Here is a 21,622-nt window from a genome sequence, read left to right on the forward strand (position 1 = left end):
CGTTTATTGTTCATTGATGATTAATCCTTGTTTATTCTTCATCGTTCATTCATTATTGATCATTGATCCTTGTTCATTCTTCATCGTTCATTCTTCAATGATCATTGATCCTTGTTCATTCTTCATCGTTCATTCTACAATGCTCATTGATCCTTGTTCATTTTTAATCGTTCATTGTTCATTGATAATTGATCCTTGTTCATTCTTCATCGTTCATTCATTATTGATAGATGATCCTTGTTCATTCTTCCTCGTTCATTCTACAATGCTGATTGATCCTTGTTCATTCTTCATCGTTTATTGTTCATTGATGATTGATCCTTGTTTATTCTTCATCGTTCATTCATTATTGATCATTGATCATCGTTCATTCTTCAATGATCATTGATCCTTGTTCATTCTTCATCGTTCATTCTTCATTGATCATTTATCCTTGTTCATTCTTCATCCTTCATTCTTAAATGATCATTGATCCTTTTTCATTCTTCATCGTTCAATTTTCAATGATCATTGATCCTTGTTCATTCTTCATCGTTCATTCATTATTGATCATTGATCCTTGTTCATTCTTCATCGTTCATTCTACAATGCTCATTGATCCTTGTTCATTCTTCATCGTTCATTGTTCATTGATCATTGATCCTTGTTCATTCTTCAATGATCATTGATCCTTGTTCATTCTTCATCGTTCATTCTTCAATGATCATTGATCCTTGTTCATTTTTCATCGTTCTTTCCTCAATAATCATTGATCCTTGTTCATTCTTCATCGTTCATTCATTATTGATCATTGATCCTTGTTCATTCTTCATCGTTCATTCTACAATGCTCATTGATCCTTGTTCATTCTTCATCGTTCATTGTTCATTGATCATTGATCATTGTTCATTCTTCAATGATCATTGATCCTTGTTCATTCTTCATCGTTCATTCTTCAATGATCATTTATCCTTGTTCATTTTTCATCGTACATTCTTCAATAATCATTGATCCTTGTTCATTCTTCATCGTTCATTCATTATTGATCATTGATCCTTGTTCATTCTTTATCGTTCATTCTACAATGCTCATTGATCCTTGTTCATTTTTCATCGTTCATTGTTCATTGATCATTGATCCTTGTTCATTCTTCATCGTTCATTCATTATTGATCATTGATCCTTGTTCATTCTTTATCGTTCATTCTACAATGCTCATTGATCCTTGTTCATTTTTCATCGTTCATTGTTCATTGATCATTGATCCTTGTTCATTCTTCATCGTTCATTCATTATTGATAGATGATCCTTGTTCATTCTTCATCGTTCATTCTACAATGCTCATTGATCCTTGTTCATTCTTCATCGTTTATTGTTCATTGATGATTGATCCTTGTTTATTCTTCATCGTTCATTCATTATTGATCATTGATCCTTGTTCATTCTTCGTCGTTCATTCTTCAATGATCATTGATCCTTGTTCATTCTTCATCATTCATTCATTATTGATCATTGATCCTTATTCATTCTTCATCGTTCATTCTACAATGATCATTGATCCTTGTTCATTCTTCATCGTTCATTCATTATTGATCATTGATCCTTGTTCATTCTTCATCGTTCATTCTACAATGATCATTGATCCTTGTTCATTCTTCATCGTTCATTCTACAATGCTCATTGATTCTTGTTCATTTTTCATCGTTCATTGTTCATTGATCATTGATCCTTGTTCATTCTTCATCGTTAATTCTACAATGCTCATTGATCCTTGTTCATTCTTCATAGTTCATTGTTCATTGATCATTGATCCTTGTTCATTCTTCTATGATCATTGATCCTTGTTCATTCTTCATCGTTCATTCTACAATGCTCATTGATCCTTGTTCATTCTTCATCGTTCATTGTTCATTGATCATTGATCCTTGTTCATTCTTCAATGATCATTGATCCTTGTTCATTCTTCATCGTTCATTCTTAAATGATCATTGATCCTTGTTCATTCTTCATTGTTCATTCATTAATGATCATGGATCCTTTTTCATTCTTCATCGTTCATTTTTCAATGATCCTTGAACCTTGTTCATTCTTCATCGTTCATTCATTATTGATCATTGATCCTTGTTCATTCTTCATCGTTCATTCTACAATGCTCATTGATCCTTGTTCATTCTTCATCATTCATTCATTATTGATCATTGATCCTTGTTCATTCTTCATCGTTCATTGTTCATTGATCATTGATCCTTGTTCATTCTTCATCGTTCATTCTACAATGCTCATTGATCCTTGTTCATTCTTCATCGTTCATTGTTCATTGATCATTGATCCTTGTTCATTCTTCAATGATCATTGATCCTTGTTCATTCTTCATCGTTCATTCTTCAATGATCATTGATCCTTGTTCATTTTTCATCGTTCATTCTTCAATAATCATTGATCCTTGTTCATTCTTCATCGTTCATTCATTATTGATCATTGATCCTTGTTCATTCTTCATCGTTCATTCTACAATGCTCATTGATCCTTGTTCATTCTTCATCGTTCATTGTTCATTGATCATTGATCCTTGTTCATTCTTCAATGATCATTGATCCTTGTTCATTCTTCTTCGTTCATTCTTCAATGATCATTGATCCTTGATCATTTTTCATCGTACATTCTTCAATAATCATTGATCCTTGTTCATTCTTCATCGTTCATTCATTATTGATCATTGATCCTTGTTCATTCTTCATCGTTCATTCTACAATGATCATTGATCCTTGTTCATTCTTTATCGTTCATTCTACAATGCTCATTGATTCTTGTTCATTTTTCATCGTTCATTGTTCATTGATCATTGATCCTTGTTCATTCTTCATCGTTCATTCATTATTGATAGATGATCATTGTTCATTCTTCATCGTTCATTCTACAATGCTCATTGATCCTTGTTCATTTTTCATCGTTCATTGTTCATTGATCATTGATCCTTGTTCATTCTTCATCGTTCATTCATTATTGATAGATGATCCTTGTTCATTGTTCATCGTTCATTCTACAATGCTCATTGATCCTTGTTCATTCTTCATCGTTCATTCAACAATGCTCATTGATCCTTGTTCATTCTTCATCATTCATTCATTATTGATCATTGATCCTTGTTCATTCTTTATCGTTCATTGTTCATTGATCATTGATCCTTGTTCATTCTTCATCGTTCATTCTACAATGATCATTGATCCTTGTTCATTTTTCATCGTACATTCTTCAATAATCATTGATCCTTGTTCATTCTTCATCGTTCATTCATTATTGATCATTGATCCTTGTTCATTCTTCATCGTTCATTCTACAATGATCATTGATCCTTGTTCATTCTTCATCGTTCATTCTAGAATGCTCATTGATTCTTGTTCATTTTTCATCTTTCATTGTTCATTGATCATTGATCCTTTTTCATTCTTCATCGTTCCTTCATTATTGATATATGATCCTTGTTCATTGTTCATCGTTCATTCTACAATGCTCATTGATCCTTGTTAATTCTTCATCGTTTATTGTTCATTGATGATTGATCCTTGTTTATTCTTCATCGTTCATTCATTATTGATCATTGATCCTTGTTCATTCTTCATCGTTCATTGTTCATTGATCATTCATCCTTGTTCATTCTTCATCGTTCATTCTTAAATGATCATTGATCCTTGTTCATTCTTAATTGTTCATTCATTAATGATCATTGATCCTTGTTCATTCTTCAATGATCATTGATCCTTGTTCATTCTTCATCGTTCATTCTACAATGATCATTGATCCTTGTTCATTCTTCATCGTTCATTCTAGAATGCTCATTGATTCTTGTTCATTTTTCATCTTTCATTGTTCATTGATCATTGATCCTTTTTCATTCTTCATCGTTCCTTCATTATTGATATATGATCCTTGTTCATTGTTCATCGTTCATTCTACAATGCTCATTGATCCTTGTTAATTCTTCATCGTTTATTGTTCATTGATGATTGATCCTTGTTTATTCTTCATCGTTCATTCATTATTGATCATTGATCCTTGTTCATTCTTCATCGTTCATTGTTCATTGATCATTTATCCTTGTTCATTCTTCATCGTTCATTCTTAAATGATCATTGATCCTTGTTCATTCTTAATTGTTCATTCATTAATGATCATTGATCCTTGTTCATTCTTCAATGATCATTAATCCTTGTTCATTTTTCATCGTTCATTCCTCAATAATCATTGATCCTTGTTCATTCTTCATCGTTCATTCATTATTGATCATTGATCCTTGTTCATTCTTCATCGTTCATTCTACAATGCTCATTGATCCTTGTTCATTCTTCATCGTTCATTGTTCATTGATCATTGATCATTGTTCATTCTTCAATGATCATTGATCCTTGTTCATTCTTCATCGTTCATTCTTCAATGATCATTGATCCTTGTTCATTTTTCATCGTACATTCTTCAATAATCATTGATCCTTGTTCATTCTTCATCGTTCATTCATTATTGATCATTGATCCTTGTTCATTCTTTATCGTTCATTCTACAATGCTCATTGATCCTTGTTCATTTTTCATCGTTCATTGTTCATTGATCATTGATCCTTGTTCATTCTTCATCGTTCATTCATTATTGATAGATGATCCTTGTTCATTCTTCATCGTTCATTCTACAATGCTCATTGATCCTTGTTCATTATTCATCGTTTATTGTTCATTGATGATTGATCCTTGTTTATTCTTCATCGTTCATTCATTATTGATCATTGATCCTTGTTCATTCTTCGTCGTTCATTCTTCAATGATCATTGATCCTTGTTCATTCTTCATCATTCATTCATTATTGATCATTGATCCTTATTCATTCTTCATCGTTCATTCTACAATGATCATTGATCCTTGTTCATTCTTCATCGTTCATTCATTATTGATCATTGATCCTTGTTCATTCTTCATCGTTCATTCTACAATGATCATTGATCCTTGTTCATTCTTCATCGTTCATTCTACAATGCTCATTGATTCTTGTTCATTTTTCATCGTTCATTGTTCATTGATCATTGATCCTTGTTCATTCTTCATCGTTCATTCTACAATGCTCATTGATCCTTGTTCATTCTTCATAGTTCATTGTTCATTGATCATTGATCCTTGTTCATTCTTCAATGATCATTGATCCTTGTTCATTCTTCATCGTTCATTCTACAATGCTCATTGATCCTTGTTCATTCTTCATCGTTCATTGTTCATTGATCATTGATCCTTGTTCATTCTTCAATGATCATTGATCCTTGTTCATTCTTCATCGTTCATTCTTAAATGATCATTGATCCTTGTTCATTCTTCATTGTTCATTCATTAATGATCATGGATCCTTTTTCATTCTTCATCGTTCATTTTTCAATGATCCTTGAACCTTGTTCATTCTTCATCGTTCATTCATTATTGATCATTGATCCTTGTTCATTCTTCATCGTTCATTCTACAATGCTCATTGATCCTTGTTCATTCTTCATCATTCATTCATTATTGATCATTGATCCTTGTTCATTCTTCATCGTTCATTGTTCATTGATCATTGATCCTTGTTCATTCTTCATCGTTCATTCTACAATGCTCATTGATGGGTTCATTCTTCATCGTTCATTGTTCATTGATCATTGATCCTTGTTCATTCTTCAATGATCATTGATCCTTGTTCATTCTTCATCGTTCATTCTTCAATGATCATTGATCCTTGTTCATTTTTCATCGTTCATTCTTCAATAATCATTGATCCTTGTTCATTCTTCATCGTTCATTCATTATTGATCATTGATCCTTGTTCATTCTTCATCGTTCATTCTACAATGCTCATTGATCCTTGTTCATTCTTCATCGTTCATTGTTCATTGATCATTGATCCTTGTTCATTCTTCAATGATCATTGATCCTTGTTCATTCTTCTTCGTTCATTCTTCAATGATCATTGATCCTTGTTCATTTTTCATCGTACATTCTTCAATAATCATTGATCGTTGTTCATTCTTCATCGTTCATTCATTATTGATCATTGATCCTTGTTCATTCTTCATCGTTCATTCTACAATGATCATTGATCCTTGTTCATTCTTCGTCGTTCATTCTACAATGCTCATTGATTCTTGTTCATTTTTCATCGTTCATTGTTCATTGATCATTGATCCTTGTTCATTCTTCATCGTTCATTCATTATTGATAGATGATCATTGTTCATTCTTCATCGTTCATTCTACAATGCTCATTGATCCTTGTTCATTTTTCATCGTTCATTGTTCATTGATCATTGATCCTTGTTCATTCTTCATCGTTCATTCATTATTGATAGATGATCCTTGTTCATTGTTCATCGTTCATTCTACAATGCTCATTGATCCTTGTTCATTCTTCATCGTTTATTGTTCATTGATGATTGATCCTTGTTTATTCTTCATCGTTCATTCATTATTGATCATTGATCCTTGTTCATTCTTCATCGTTCATTCTACAATGCTCATTGATCCTTGTTCATTCTTCATCATTCATTCATTATTGATCATTGATCCTTGTTCATTCTTTATCGTTCATTGTTCATTGATCATTGATCCTTGTTCATTCTTCATCGTTCATTCTACAATGATCATTGATCCTTGTTCATTTTTCATCGTACATTCTTCAATAATCATTGATCCTTGTTCATTCTTCATCGTTCATTCATTATTGATCATTGATCCTTGTTCATTCTTCATCGTTCATTCTACAATGATCATTGATCCTTGTTCATTCTTCATCGTTCATTCTAGAATGCTCATTGATTCTTGTTCATTTTTCATCTTTCATTGTTCATTGATCATTGATCCTTTTTCATTCTTCATCGTTCCTTCATTATTGATATATGATCCTTGTTCATTGTTCATCGTTCATTCTACAATGCTCATTGATCCTTGTTCATTCTTCATCGTTTATTGTTCATTGATGATTGATCCTTGTTTATTCTTCATCGTTCATTCATTATTGATCATTGATCCTTGTTCATTCTTCATCGTTCATTCTACAATGCTCATTGATCCTTGTTCATTCTTCATCATTCATTCATTATTGATCATTGATCCTTGTTCATTCTTTATCGTTCATTGTTCATTGATCATTGATCCTTGTTCATTCTTCATCGTTCATTCTACAATGATCATTGATCCTTGTTCATTTTTCATCGTACATTCTTCAATAATCATTGATCCTTGTTCATTCTTCATCGTTCATTCATTATTGATCATTGATCCTTGTTCATTCTTCATCGTTCATTCTACAATGATCATTGATCCTTGTTCATTCTTCATCGTTCATTCTAGAATGCTCATTGATTCTTGTTCATTTTTCATCTTTCATTGTTCATTGATCATTGATCCTTTTTCATTCTTCATCGTTCCTTCATTATTGATATATGATCCTTGTTCATTGTTCATCGTTCATTCTACAATGCTCATTGATCCTTGTTCATTCTTCATCGTTTATTGTTCATTGATGATTGATCCTTGTTTATTCTTCATCGTTCATTCATTATTGATCATTGATCCTTGTTCATTCTTCATCGTTCATTGTTCATTGATCATTTATCCTTGTTCATTCTTCATCGTTCTTTCTTAAATGATCATTGATCCTTGTTCATTCTTCATTGTTCATTCATTAATGATCATGGATCCTTTTTCATTCTTCATCGTTCATTTTTCAATGATCATTGATCCTTGTTCATTCTTCATCGTTCATTCATTATTGATCATTGATCCTTGTTCATTCTTCATCGTTCATTCTACAATGCTCATTGATCCTTGTTCATTCTTCATCATTCATTCATTATTGATCATTGATCCTTGTTCATTCTTCATCGTTCATTGTTCATTGATCATTGATCCTTGTTCATTCTTCATCGTTCATTCTACAATGCTCATTGATCCTTGTTCATTCTTCATCGTTCATTGTTCATTGATCATTGATCCTTGTTCATTCTTCAATGATCATTGATCCTTGTTCATTCTTCATCGTTCATTCTTCAATGATCATTGATCCTTGTTCATTTTTCATCGTTCATTCTTCAATAATCATTGATCCTTGTTCATTCTTCATCGTTCATTCATTATTGATCATTGATCCTTGTTCATTCTTCATCGTTCATTCTACAATGATCATTGATCCTTGTTCATTCTTCATCGTTCATTCATTATTGATCATTGATACTTGTTCATTCTTCATCGTTCATTCTACAATGATCATTGATCCTTGTTCATTCTTCATCGTTCATTCTACAATGCTCATTGATTCTTGTTCATTTTTCATCGTTCATTGTTCATTGATCATTGATCCTTGTTCATTCTTCATCGTTCATTCTACGATGCTCATTGATCCTTGTTCATTCTTCATCGTTCATTGTTCATTGATCATTGATCCTTGTTCATTCTTCAATGATCATTGATCCTTGTTCATTCTTCTTCGTTCATTCTTCAATGATCATTGATCCTTGTTCATTTTTCATCGTACATTCTTCAATAATCATTGATCCTTGTTCATTCTTCATCGTTCATTCATTATTGATCATTGATCCTTGTTCATTCTTCATCGTTCATTCTACAATGATCATTGATCCTTGTTCATTCTTCATCGTTCATTCTACAATGCTCATTGATTCTTGTTCATTTTTCATCGTTCATTGTTCATTGATCATTGATCCTTGTTCATTCTTCATCGTTCATTCATTATTGATAGATGATCATTGTTCATTCTTCATCGTTCATTCTACAATGCTCATTGGCCCTTGTTCATTCTTCATCGTTTATTGTTCATTGATGATTGATCCTTGTTTATTCTTCATTGTTCATTCATTATTGATCATTGATCCTTGTTCATTCTTCATCGTTCATTCTTCAATGATCATTGATCCTTGTTCATTCTTCATCGTTCATTCTAAAATGCTCATTGATCCTTGTTCATTCTTCATCGTTTATTATTCATTGATGATTGATCCTTTTTTATTCTTCATCGTTCATTCATTATTGATCATTGATCCTTGTTCATTCTTCATCGTTCATTCTTCAATGATCATTGATCCTTGTTCCTTCTTCATCGTTCATTCTACAATGCTCATTGATCCTTGTTCATTTTTAATCGTTCATTGTTCATTGATCATTGATCCTTGTTCATTCTTCATCGTTCATTCATTATTGATAGATGATCCTTGTTCATTCTTCATCGTTCATTCTACAATGCTCATTGATCCTTGTTCATTCTTCATCGTTTATTGTTCATTGATGATTGATCCTTGTTTATTCTTCATCGTTCATTCATTATTGATCATTGATCCTTGTTCATTCTTCATCGTTCATTCTTCAATGATCATTGATCCTTGTTCCTTCTTCATCGTTCATTCTACAATGCTCATTGATCCTTGTTCATTTTTAATCGTTCATTGTTCATTGATCATTGATCCTTGTTCATTCTTCATCGTTCATTCATTATTGATAGATGATCCTTGTTCATTCTTCATCGTTCATTCTACAATGCTCATTGATCCTTGTTCATTCTTCATCGTTTATTGTTCATTGATGATTGATCCTTGTTTATTCTTCATCGTTCATTCATTATTGATCATTGATCATCGTTCATTCTTCAATGATCATTGATCCTTGTTCATTCTTCATCGTTCATTCTTCATTGATCATTTATCCTTGTTCATTCTTCATCGTTCATTCTTAAATGATCATTGATCCTTGTTCATTCTTCATTGTTCATTCATTAATGATCATGGATCCTTTTTCATTCTTCATCGTTCAATTTTCAATGATCATTGATCCTTGTTCATTCTTCATCGTTCATTCATTATTGATCATCGATCCTTGTTCATTATTCATCGTTCATTCTACAATGCTCATTGATCCTTGTTCATTCTTCATCGTTCATTGTTCATTGATGATTGATCCTTGTTCATTCTTCAATGATCATTGATCCTTGTTCATTCTTCATCGTTCATTCTTCAATGATCATTGATCCTTGTTCATTTTTCATCGTTCATTCCTCAATAATCATTGATCCTTGTTCATTCTTCATCGTTCATTCATTATTGATCATTGATCCTTGTTCATTCTTCATCGTTCATTCTACAATGCTCATTGATCCTTGTTCATTCTTCATCGTTCATTGTTCATTGATCATTGATCCTTGTTCATTCTTCAATGATCATTGATCCTTGTTCATTCTTCATCGTTCATTCTTCAATGATCATTGATCCTTGTTCATTTTTCATCGTACATTCTTCAATAATCATTGATCCTTGTTCATTCTTCATCGTTCATTCATTATTGATCATTGATCCTTGTTCATTCTTTATCGTTCATTCTACAATGCTTATTGATCCTTGTTCATTTTTCATCGTTCATTGTTCATTGATCATTGATCCTTGTTCATTCTTCATCGTTCATTCATTATTGATAGATGATCCTTGTTCATTCTTCATCGTTCATTCTACAATGCTCATTGATCCTTGTTCATTCTTCATCGTTTATTGTTCATTGATGATTGATCCTTGTTTATTCTTCATCGTTCATTCATTATTGATCATTGATCCTTGTTCATTCTTCGTCGTTCATTCTTCAATGATCATTGATCCTTGTTCATTCTTCATCATTCATTCATTATTGATCATTGATCCTTGTTCATTCTTCATCGTTCATTCTACAATGATCATTGATCCTTGTTCATTCTTCATCGTTCATTCATTATTGATCATTGATCCTTGTTCATTCTTCATCGTTCATTCTACAATGATCATTGATCCTTGTTCATTCTTCATCGTTCATTCTTAAATGATCATTGATCCTTGTTCATTCTTCATTGTTCATTCATTAATGATCATGGATCCTTTTTCATTCTTCATCGTTCATTTTTCAATGATCACTGATCCTTGTTCATTCTTCATCGTTCATTCATTATTCATCATTGATCCTTGTTCATTCTTCATCGTTCATTCTACAATGCTCATTGATCCTTGTTCATTCTTCATCATTCATTCATTATTGATCATTGATCCTTGTTCATTCTTCATCGTTCATTGTTCATTGATCATTGATCCTTGTTCATTCTTCATCGTTCATTCTACAATGCTCATTGATCCTTGTTCATTCTTCATCGTTCATTGTTCATTGATGATTGATCCTTGTTCATTCTTCAATGATCATTGATCCTTGTTCATTCTTCATCGTTCATTCTTCAATGATCATTGATCCTTGTTCATTTTTCATCGTTCATTCTTCAATAATCATTGATCCTTGTTCATTCTTCATCGTTCATTCATTATTGATCATTGATCCTTGTTCATTCTTCATCGTTCATTCTACAATGCTCATTGATCCTTGTTCATTCTTCATCGTTCATTGTTCATTGATCATTGATCCTTGTTCATTCTTCAATGATCATTGATCCTTGTTCATTCTTCATCGTTCATTCTTCAAGGATCATTGATCCTTGTTCATTTTTCATCGTACATTCTTCAATAATCATTGATCCTTGTTCATTCTTCATCGTTCATTCATTATTGATCATTGATCCTTGTTCATTCTTCATCGTTCATTCTACAATGATCATTGATCCTTGTTCATTCTTCATCTTTCATTCTACAATGCTCATTGATTCTTGTTCATTTTTCATCGTTCATTGTTCATTGATCATTGATCCTTGTTCATTCTTCATCGTTCATTCATTATTGATAGATGATCATTGTTCATTCTTCATCGTTCATTCTACAATGCTCATTGGCCCTTGTTCATTCTTCATCGTTTATTGTTCATTGATGATTGATCCTTGTTTATTCTTCATCGTTCATTCATTATTGATCATTGATCCTTGTTCATTCTTCATCGTTCATTCTTCAATAATCATTGATCCTTGTTCATTCTTCATCGTTCATTCTACAATGCTCATTGATCCTTGTTCATTTTTCATCGTTCATTGTTCATTGATCATTGATCCTTGTTCATTCTTCATCGTTCATTCCTTATTGATAGATGATCCTTGTTCATTGTTCATCGTTCATTCTACAATGCTCATTGATCCTTGTTCATTCTTCATCGTTTATTGTTCATTGATGATTGATCCTTGTTTATTCTTCATCGTTCATTCATTATTGATCATTGATCCTTGTTCATTCTTCATCGTTCATTCTACAATGCTCATTGATTCTTGTTCATTTTTCATCGTTCATTGTTCATTGATCATTGATCCTTGTTCATTCTTCATCGTTCATTCTACAATGCTCATTGATCCTTGTTCATTCTTCATCGTTCATTGTTCATTGATCATTGATCCTTGTTCATTCTTCAATGATCATTGATCCTTGTTCATTCTTCATCGTTCATTCTTTAATCATCATTGATCCTTGTTCATTCTTCATCGTTCATTCTACAATGCTCATTGATCCTTGTTCATTCTTCATAGTTCATTGTTCATTGATCATTGATCCTTGTTCATTCTTCAATGATCATTGATCCTTGTTCATTCTTCATCGTTCATTCTACAATGCTCATTGATCCTTGTTCATTCTTCATCGTTCATTGTTCATTGATCATTGATCCTTGTTCATTCTTCAATGATCATTGATCCTTGTTCATTCTTCATCGTTCATTCTTAAATGATCATTGATCCTTGTTCATTCTTCATTGTTCATTCATTAATGATCATGGATCCTTTTTCATTCTTCATCGTTCATTTTTCAATGATCCTTGAACCTTGTTCATTCTTCATCGTTCATTCATTATTGATCATTGATCCTTGTTCATTCTTCATCGTTCATTCTACAATGCTCATTGATCCTTGTTCATTCTTCATCATTCATTCATTATTGATCATTGATCCTTGTTCATTCTTCATCGTTCATTGTTCATTGATCATTGATCCTTGTTCATTCTTCATCGTTCATTCTACAATGCTCATTGATCCTTGTTCATTCTTCATCGTTCATTGTTCATTGATCATTGATCCTTGTTCATTCTTCAATGATCATTGATCCTTGTTCATTCTTCATCGTTCATTCTTCAATGATCATTGATCCTTGTTCATTTTTCATCGTTCATTCTTCAATAATCATTGATCCTTGTTCATTCTTCATCGTTCATTCATTATTGATCATTGATCCTTGTTCATTCTTCATCGTTCATTCTACAATGCTCATTGATCCTTGTTCATTCTTCATCGTTCATTGTTCATTGATCATTGATCCTTGTTCATTCTTCAATGATCATTGATCCTTGTTCATTCTTCTTCGTTCATTCTTCAATGATCATTGATCCTTGTTCATTTTTCATCGTACATTCTTCAATAATCATTGATCCTTGTTCATTCTTCATCGTTCATTCATTATTGATCATTGATCCTTGTTCATTCTTCATCGTTCATTCTACAATGATCATTGATCCTTGTTCATTCTTCATCGTTCATTCTACAATGCTCATTGATTCTTGTTCATTTTTCATCGTTCATTGTTCATTGATCATTGATCCTTGTTCATTCTTCATCGTTCATTCATTATTGATAGATGATCATTGTTCATTCTTCATCGTTCATTCTACAATGCTCATTGATCCTTGTTCATTTTTCATCGTTCATTGTTCATTGATCATTGATCCTTGTTCATTCTTCATCGTTCATTCATTATTGATAGATGATCCTTGTTCATTGTTCATCGTTCATTCTACAATGCTCATTGATCGTTGTTCATTCTTCATCGTTTATTGTTCATTGATGATTGATCCTTGTTTATTCTTCATCGTTCATTCATTATTGATCATTGATCCTTGTTCATTCTTCATCGTTCATTCTACAATGCTCATTGATCCTTGTTCATTCTTCATCTTTCATTCATTATTGATCATTGATCCTTGTTCATTCTTTATCGTTCATTGTTCATTGATCATTGATCCTTGTTCATTCTTCATCGTTCATTCTACAATGATCATTGATCCTTGTTCATTTTTCATCGTACATTCTTCAATAATCATTGATCCTTGTTCATTCTTCATCGTTCATTCATTATTGATCATTGATCCTTGTTCATTCTTCATCGTTCATTCTACAATGATCATTGATCCTTGTTCACTCTTCATCGTTCATTCTAGAATGCTCATTGATTCTTGTTCATTTTTCATCTTTCATTGTTCATTGATCATTGATCCTTTTTCATTCTTCATCGTTCCTTCATTATTGATATATGATCCTTGTTCATTGTTCATCGTTCATTCTACAATGCTCATTGATCCTTGTTAATTCTTCATCGTTTATTGTTCATTGATGATTGATCCTTGTTTATTCTTCATCGTTCATTCATTATTGATCATTGATCCTTGTTCATTCTTCATCGTTCATTGTTCATTGATCATTTATCCTTGTTCATTCTTCATCGTTCATTCTTAAATGATCATTGATCCTTGTTCATTCTTCATTGTTCATTCATTAATGATCATTGATCCTTGTTCATTCTTCAATGATCATTGATCCTTGTTCATTCTTCATTGTTCATTCTTCAATGATCATTGATCCTTGTTCATTTTTCATCGTTCATTCCTCAATAATCATTGATCCTTGTTCATTCTTCATCGTTCATTCATTATTGATCATTGATCCTTGTTCATTCTTCATCGTTCATTCTACAATGCTCATTGATCCTTGTTCATTCTTCATCGTTCATTGTTCATTGATCATTGATCATTGTTCATTCTTCAATGATCATTGATCCTTGTTCATTCTTCATCGTTCATTCTTCAATGATCATTGATCCTTGTTCATTTTTCATCGTACATTCTTCAATAATCATTGATCCTTGTTCATTCTTCATCGTTCATTCATTATTGATCATTGATCCTTGTTCATTCTTTATCGTTCATTCTACAATGCTCATTGATCCTTGTTCATTTTTCATCGTTCATTGTTCATTGATCATTGATCCTTGTTCATTCTTCATCGTTCATTCATTATTGATAGATGATCCTTGTTCATTCTTCATCGTTCATTCTACAATGCTCATTGATCTTTGTTCATTCTTCATCGTTTATTGTTCATTGATGATTGATCCTTGTTTATTCTTCATCGTTCATTCATTATTGATCATTGATCCTTGTTCATTCTTCGTCGTTCATTATTCAATGATCATTGATCCTTGTTCATTCTTCATCATTCATTCATTATTGATCATTGATCCTTATTCATTCTTCATCGTTCATTCTACAATGATCATTGATCCTTGTTCATTCTTCATCGTTCATTCATTATTGATCATTGATCCTTGTTCATTCTTCATCGTTCATTCTACAATGATCATTGATCCTTGTTCATTCTTCATCGTTCATTCTACAATGCTCATTGATTCTTGTTCATTTTTCATCGTTCATTGTTCATTGATCATTGATCCTTGTTCATTCTTCATCGTTCATTCTACAATGCTCATTGATCCTTGTTCATTCTTCATAGTTCATTGTTCATTGATCATTGATCCTTGTTCATTCTTCAATGATCATTGATCCTTGTTCATTCTTCATCGTTCATTCTACAATGCTCATTGATCCTTGTTCATTCTTCATCGTTCATTGTTCATTGATCATTGATCCTTGTTCATTCTTCAATGATCATTGATCCTTGTTCATTCTTCATCGTTCATTCATAAATGATCATTGATCCTTGTTCATTCTTCATTGTTCATTCATTAATGATCATGGATCCTTTTTCATTCTTCATCGTTCATTTTTCAATGACCCTTGAACCTTGTTCATTCTTCATCGTTCATTCATTATTGATCATTGATCCTTGTTCATTCTTCATCGTTCATTCTACAATGCTCATTGATCCTTGTTCATTCTTCATCATTCATTCATTATTGATCATTGATCCTTGTTCATTCTTCATCGTTCATTGTTCATTGATCATTGATCCTTGTTCATTCTTCATCGTTCATTCTACAATGCTCATTGATCCTTGTTCATTCTTCATCGTTCATTGTTCATTGATCATTGATCCTTGTTCATTCTTCAATGATCATTGATCCTTGTTCATTCTTCATCGTTCATTCTTCAATGATCATTGATCCTTGTTCATTTTTCATCGTTCATTCTTCAATAATCATTGATCCTTGTTCATTCTTCATCGTTCATTCATTATTGATCATTGATCCTTGTTCATTCTTCATCGTTCATTCTACAATGCTCATTGATCCTTGTTCATTCTTCATCGTTCATTGTTCATTGATCATTGATCCTTGTTCATTCTTCAATGATCATTGATCCTTGTTCATTCTTCTTCGTTCATTCTTCAATGATCATTGATCCTTGTTCATTTTTCATCGTACATTCTTCAATAATCATTGATCGTTGTTCATTCTTCATCGTTCATTCATTATTGATCATTGATCCTTGTTCATTCTTCATCGTTCATTCTACAATGATCATTGATCCTTGTTCATTCTTCGTCGTTCATTCTACAATGCTCATTGATTCTTGTTCATTTTTCATCGTTCATTGTTCATTGATCATTGATCCTTGTTCATTCTTCATCGTTCATTCATTATTGATAGATGATCATTGTTCATTCTTCATCGTTCATTCTACAATGCTCAATTATCCTTGTTCATTTTTCATCGTTCATTGTTCATTGATCATTGATCCTTGTTCATTCTTCATCGTTCATTCATTATTGATAGATGATCCTTGTTCATTGTTCATCGTTCATTCTACAATGCTCATTGATCCTTGTTCATTCTTCATCGTTTATTGTTCATTGATGATTGATCCTTGTTTATTCTTCATCGTTCATTCATTATTGATCATTGATCCTTGTTCATTCTTCATCGTTCATTCTTCAATGATCATTGATCCTTGTTCATTTTTCATCGTTCATTCTTCAATAATCATTGATCCTTGTTCATTCTTCATCGTTCATTCATTATTGATCATTGATCCTTGTTCATTCTTCATCGTTCATTCTACAATGCTCATTGATCCTTGTTCATTCTTCATCGTTTATTGTTCATTGATCATTGATCCTTGTTCATTCTTCAATGATCATTGATCCTTGTTCATTCTTCTTCGTTCATTCTTCAATGATCATTGATCCTTGTTCATTTTTCATCGTACATTCTTCAATAATCATTGATCGTTGTTCATTCTTCATCGTTCATTCATTATTGATCATTGATCCTTGTTCATTCTTCATCGTTCATTCTACAATGATCATTGATCCTTGTTCATTCTTCGTCGTTCATTCTACAATGCTCATTGATTCTTGTTCATTTTTCATCGTTCATTGTTCATTGATCATTGATCCTTGTTCATTCTTCATCGTTCATTCATTATTGATAGATGATCATTGTTCATTCTTCATCGTTCATTCTACAATGCTCATTGATCCTTGTTCATTTTTCATCGTTCATTGTTCATTGATCATTGATCCTTGTTCATTCTTCATCGTTCATTCATTATTGATAGATGATCCTTGTTCATTGTTCATCGTTCATTCTACAATGCTCATTGATCCTTGTTCATTCTTCATCGTTTATTGTTCATTGATGATTGATCCTTGTTTATTCTTCATCGTTCATTCATTATTGATCATTGATCCTTGTTCATTCTTCATCGTTCATTCTACAATGCTCATTGATCCTTGTTCATTCTTCATCATTCATTCATTATTGATCATTGATCCTTATTCATTCTTTATCGTTCATTGTTCATTGATCATTGATCCTTGTTCATTCTTCATCGTTCATTCTACAATGATCATTGATCCTTGTTCATTTTTCATCGTACATTCTTCAATAATCATTGATCCTTGTTCATTCTTCATCGTTCATTCATTATTGATCATTGATCCTTGTTCATTCTTCATCGTTCATTCTACAATGATCATTGATCCTTGTTCATTCTTCATCGTTCATTCTAGAATGCTCATTGATTCTTGTTCATTTTTCATCTTTCATTGTTCATTGATCATTGATCCTTTTTCATTCTTCATCGTTCCTTCATTATTGATATATGATCCTTGTTCATTGTTCATCGTTCATTCTACAATGCTCATTGATCCTTGTTCATTCTTCATCGTTTATTGTTCATTGATGATTGATCCTTGTTTATTCTTCATCGTTCATTCATTATTGATCATTGATCCTTGTTCATTCTTCATCGTTCATTGTTCATTGATCATTTATCCTTGTTCATTCTTCATCGTTCATTCTTAAATGATCATTGATCCTTGTTCATTCTTCATTGTTCATTCATTAATGATCATGGATCCTTTTTCATTCTTCATCGTTCATTTTTCAATGATCATTGATCCTTGTTCATTCTTCATCGTTCATTCATTATTGATCATTGATCCTTGTTCATTCTTCATCGTTCATTCTACAATGCTCATTGATCCTTGTTCATTCTTCATCATTCATTCATTATTGATCATTGATCCTTGTTCATTCTTCATCGTTCATTGTTCATTGATCATTGATCCTTGTTCATTCTTCATCGTTCATTCTACAATGCTCATTGATCCTTGTTCATTCTTCATCGTTCATTGTTCATTGATCATTGATCCTTGTTCATTCTTCAATGATCATTGATCCTTTTTCATTCTTCATCGTTCATTCTTCAATGATCATTGATCCTTGTTCATTTTTCATCGTTCATTCTTCAATAATCATTGATCCTTGTTCATTCTTCATCGTTCATTCATTATTGATCATTGATCCTTGTTCATTCTTCATCGTTCATTCTACAATGATCATTGATCCTTGTTCATTCTTCATCGTTCATTCATTATTGATCATTGATACTTGTTCATTCTTCATCGTTCATTCTACAATGATCATTGATCCTTGTTCATTCTTCATCGTTCATTCTACAATGCTCATTGATTCTTGTTCATTTTTCATCGTTCATTGTTCATTGATCATTGATCCTTGTTCATTCTTCATCGTTCATTCTACAATGCTCATTGATCCTTGTTCATTCTTCATCGTTCATTGTTCATTGATCATTGATCCTTGTTCATTCTTCAATGATCATTGATCCTTGTTCATTCTTCTTCGTTCATTCTTCAATGATCATTGATCCTTGTTCATTTTTCATCGTACATTCTTCAATAATCATTGATCCTTGTTCATTCTTCATCGTTCATTCATTATTGATCATTGATCCTTGTTCATTCTTCATCGTTCATTCTACAATGATCATTGATCCTTGTTCATTCTTCATCGTTCATTCTACAATGCTCATTGATTCTTGTTCATTTTTCATCGTTCATTGTTCATTGATCATTGATCCTTGTTCATTCTTCATCGTTCATTCATTATTGATAGATGATCATTGTTCATTCTTCATCGTTCATTCTACAATGCTCATTGGCCCTTGTTCATTCTTCATCGTTTATTGTTCATTGATGATTGATCCTTGTTTATTCTTCATTGTTCATTCATTATTGATCATTGATCCTTGTTCATTCTTCATCGTTCATTCTTCAATGATCATTGATCCTTGTTCATTCTTCATCGTTCATTCTACAATGCTCATTGATCCTTGTTCATTTTTCATCGTTCATTGTTCATTGATCATTGATTCTTGTTCATTCTTCATCGTTCATTCATTATTGATAGATGATCCTTGTTCATTCTTCATCGTTCATTCTAAAATGCTCATTGATCCTTGTTCATTCTTCATCGTTTATTATTCATTGATGATTGATCCTTTTTTATTCTTCATCGTTCATTCATTATTGATCATTGATCCTTGTTCATTCTTCATCGTTCATTCTTCAATGATCATTGATCCTTGTTCCTTCTTCATCGTTCATTCTACAATGCTCATTGATCCTTGTTCATTTTTAATCGTTCATTGTTCATTGATCATTGATCCTTGTTCATTCTTCATCGTTCATTCATTATTGATAGATGATCCTTGTTCATTCTTCATCGTTCATTCTACAATGCTCATTGATCCTTGTTCATTCTTCATCGTTTATTGTTCATTGATGATTGATCCTTGTTTATTCTTCATCGTTCATTCATTATTGATCATTGATCATCGTTCATTCTTCAATGATCATTGATCCTTGTTCATTCTTCATCGTTCATTCTTCATTGATCATTTATCCTTGTTCATTCTTCATCGTTCATTCTTAAATGATCATTGATCCTTGTTCATTCTTCATTGTTCATTCATTAATGATCATGGATCCTTTTTCATTCTTCATCGTTCAATTTTCAATGATCATTGATCCTTGTTCATTCTTCATCGTTCATTCATTATTGATCATCGATCCTTGTTCATTATTCATCGTTCATTCTACAATGCTCATTGATCCTTGTTCATTCTTCATCGTTCATTGTTCATTGATGATTGATCCTTGTTCATTCTTCAATGATCATTGATCCTTGTTCATTCTTCATCGTTCATTCTTCAATGATCAATGATCCTTGTTCATTTTTCATCGTTCATTCCTCAATAATCATTGATCCTTGTTCATTCTTCATCGTTCATTCATTATTGATCATTGATCCTTGTTCATTCTTCATCGTTCATTCTACAATGCTCATTGATCCTTGTTCATTCTTCATCGTTCATTGTTCATTGATCATTGATCCTTGTTCATTCTTCAATGATCATTGATCCTTGTTCATTCTTCATCGTTCATTCTTCAATGATCATTGATCCTTGTTCATTTTTCATCGTACATTCTTCAATAATCATTGATCCTTGTTCATTCTTCATCGTTCATTCATTATTGATCATTGATCCTTGTTCATTCTTTATCGTTCATTCTATAATGCTTATTGATCCTTGTTCATTTTTCATCGTTCATTGTTCATTGATCATTGATCCTTATTCATTCTTCATCGTTCATTCATTATTGATAGATGATCCTTGTTCATTCTTCATCGTTCATTCTACAATGCTCATTGATCCTTGTTCATTCTTCATCGTTTATTGTTCATTGATGATTGATCCTTGTTTATTCTTCATCGTTCATTCATTATTGATCATTGATCCTTGTTCATTCTTCGTCGTTCATTCTTCAATGATCATTGATCCTTGTTCATTCTTCATCATTCATTCATTATTGATCATTGATCCTTGTTCATTCTTCATCGTTCATTCTACAATGATCATTGATCCTTGTTCATTCTTCATCGTTCATTCATTATTGATCATTGATCCTTGTTCATTCTTCATCGTTCATTCTACAATGATCATTGATCCTTGTTCATTCTTCATCGTTCATTCTTAAATGATCATTGATCCTTGTTCATTCTTCATTGTTCATTCATTAATGATCATGGATCCTTTTTCATTCTTCATCGTTCATTTTTCAATGATCATTGATCCTTGTTCATTCTTCATCGTTCATTCATTATTCATCATTGATCCTTGTTCATTCTTCATCGTTCATTCTACAATGCTCATTGATCCTTGTTCATTCTTCATCATTCATTCATTATTGATCATTGATCCTTGTTCATTCTTCATCGTTCATTGTTCATTGATCATTGATCCTTGTTCATTCTTCATCGTTCATTCTACAATGCTCATTGATCCTTGTTCATTCTTCATCGTTCATTGTTCATTGATGATT

Source organism: Amaranthus tricolor, chromosome 2 (assembly GCF_026212465.1).
Source record: "Amaranthus tricolor cultivar Red isolate AtriRed21 chromosome 2, ASM2621246v1, whole genome shotgun sequence".
Classification (NCBI taxonomy): domain Eukaryota; kingdom Viridiplantae; phylum Streptophyta; class Magnoliopsida; order Caryophyllales; family Amaranthaceae; genus Amaranthus; species Amaranthus tricolor.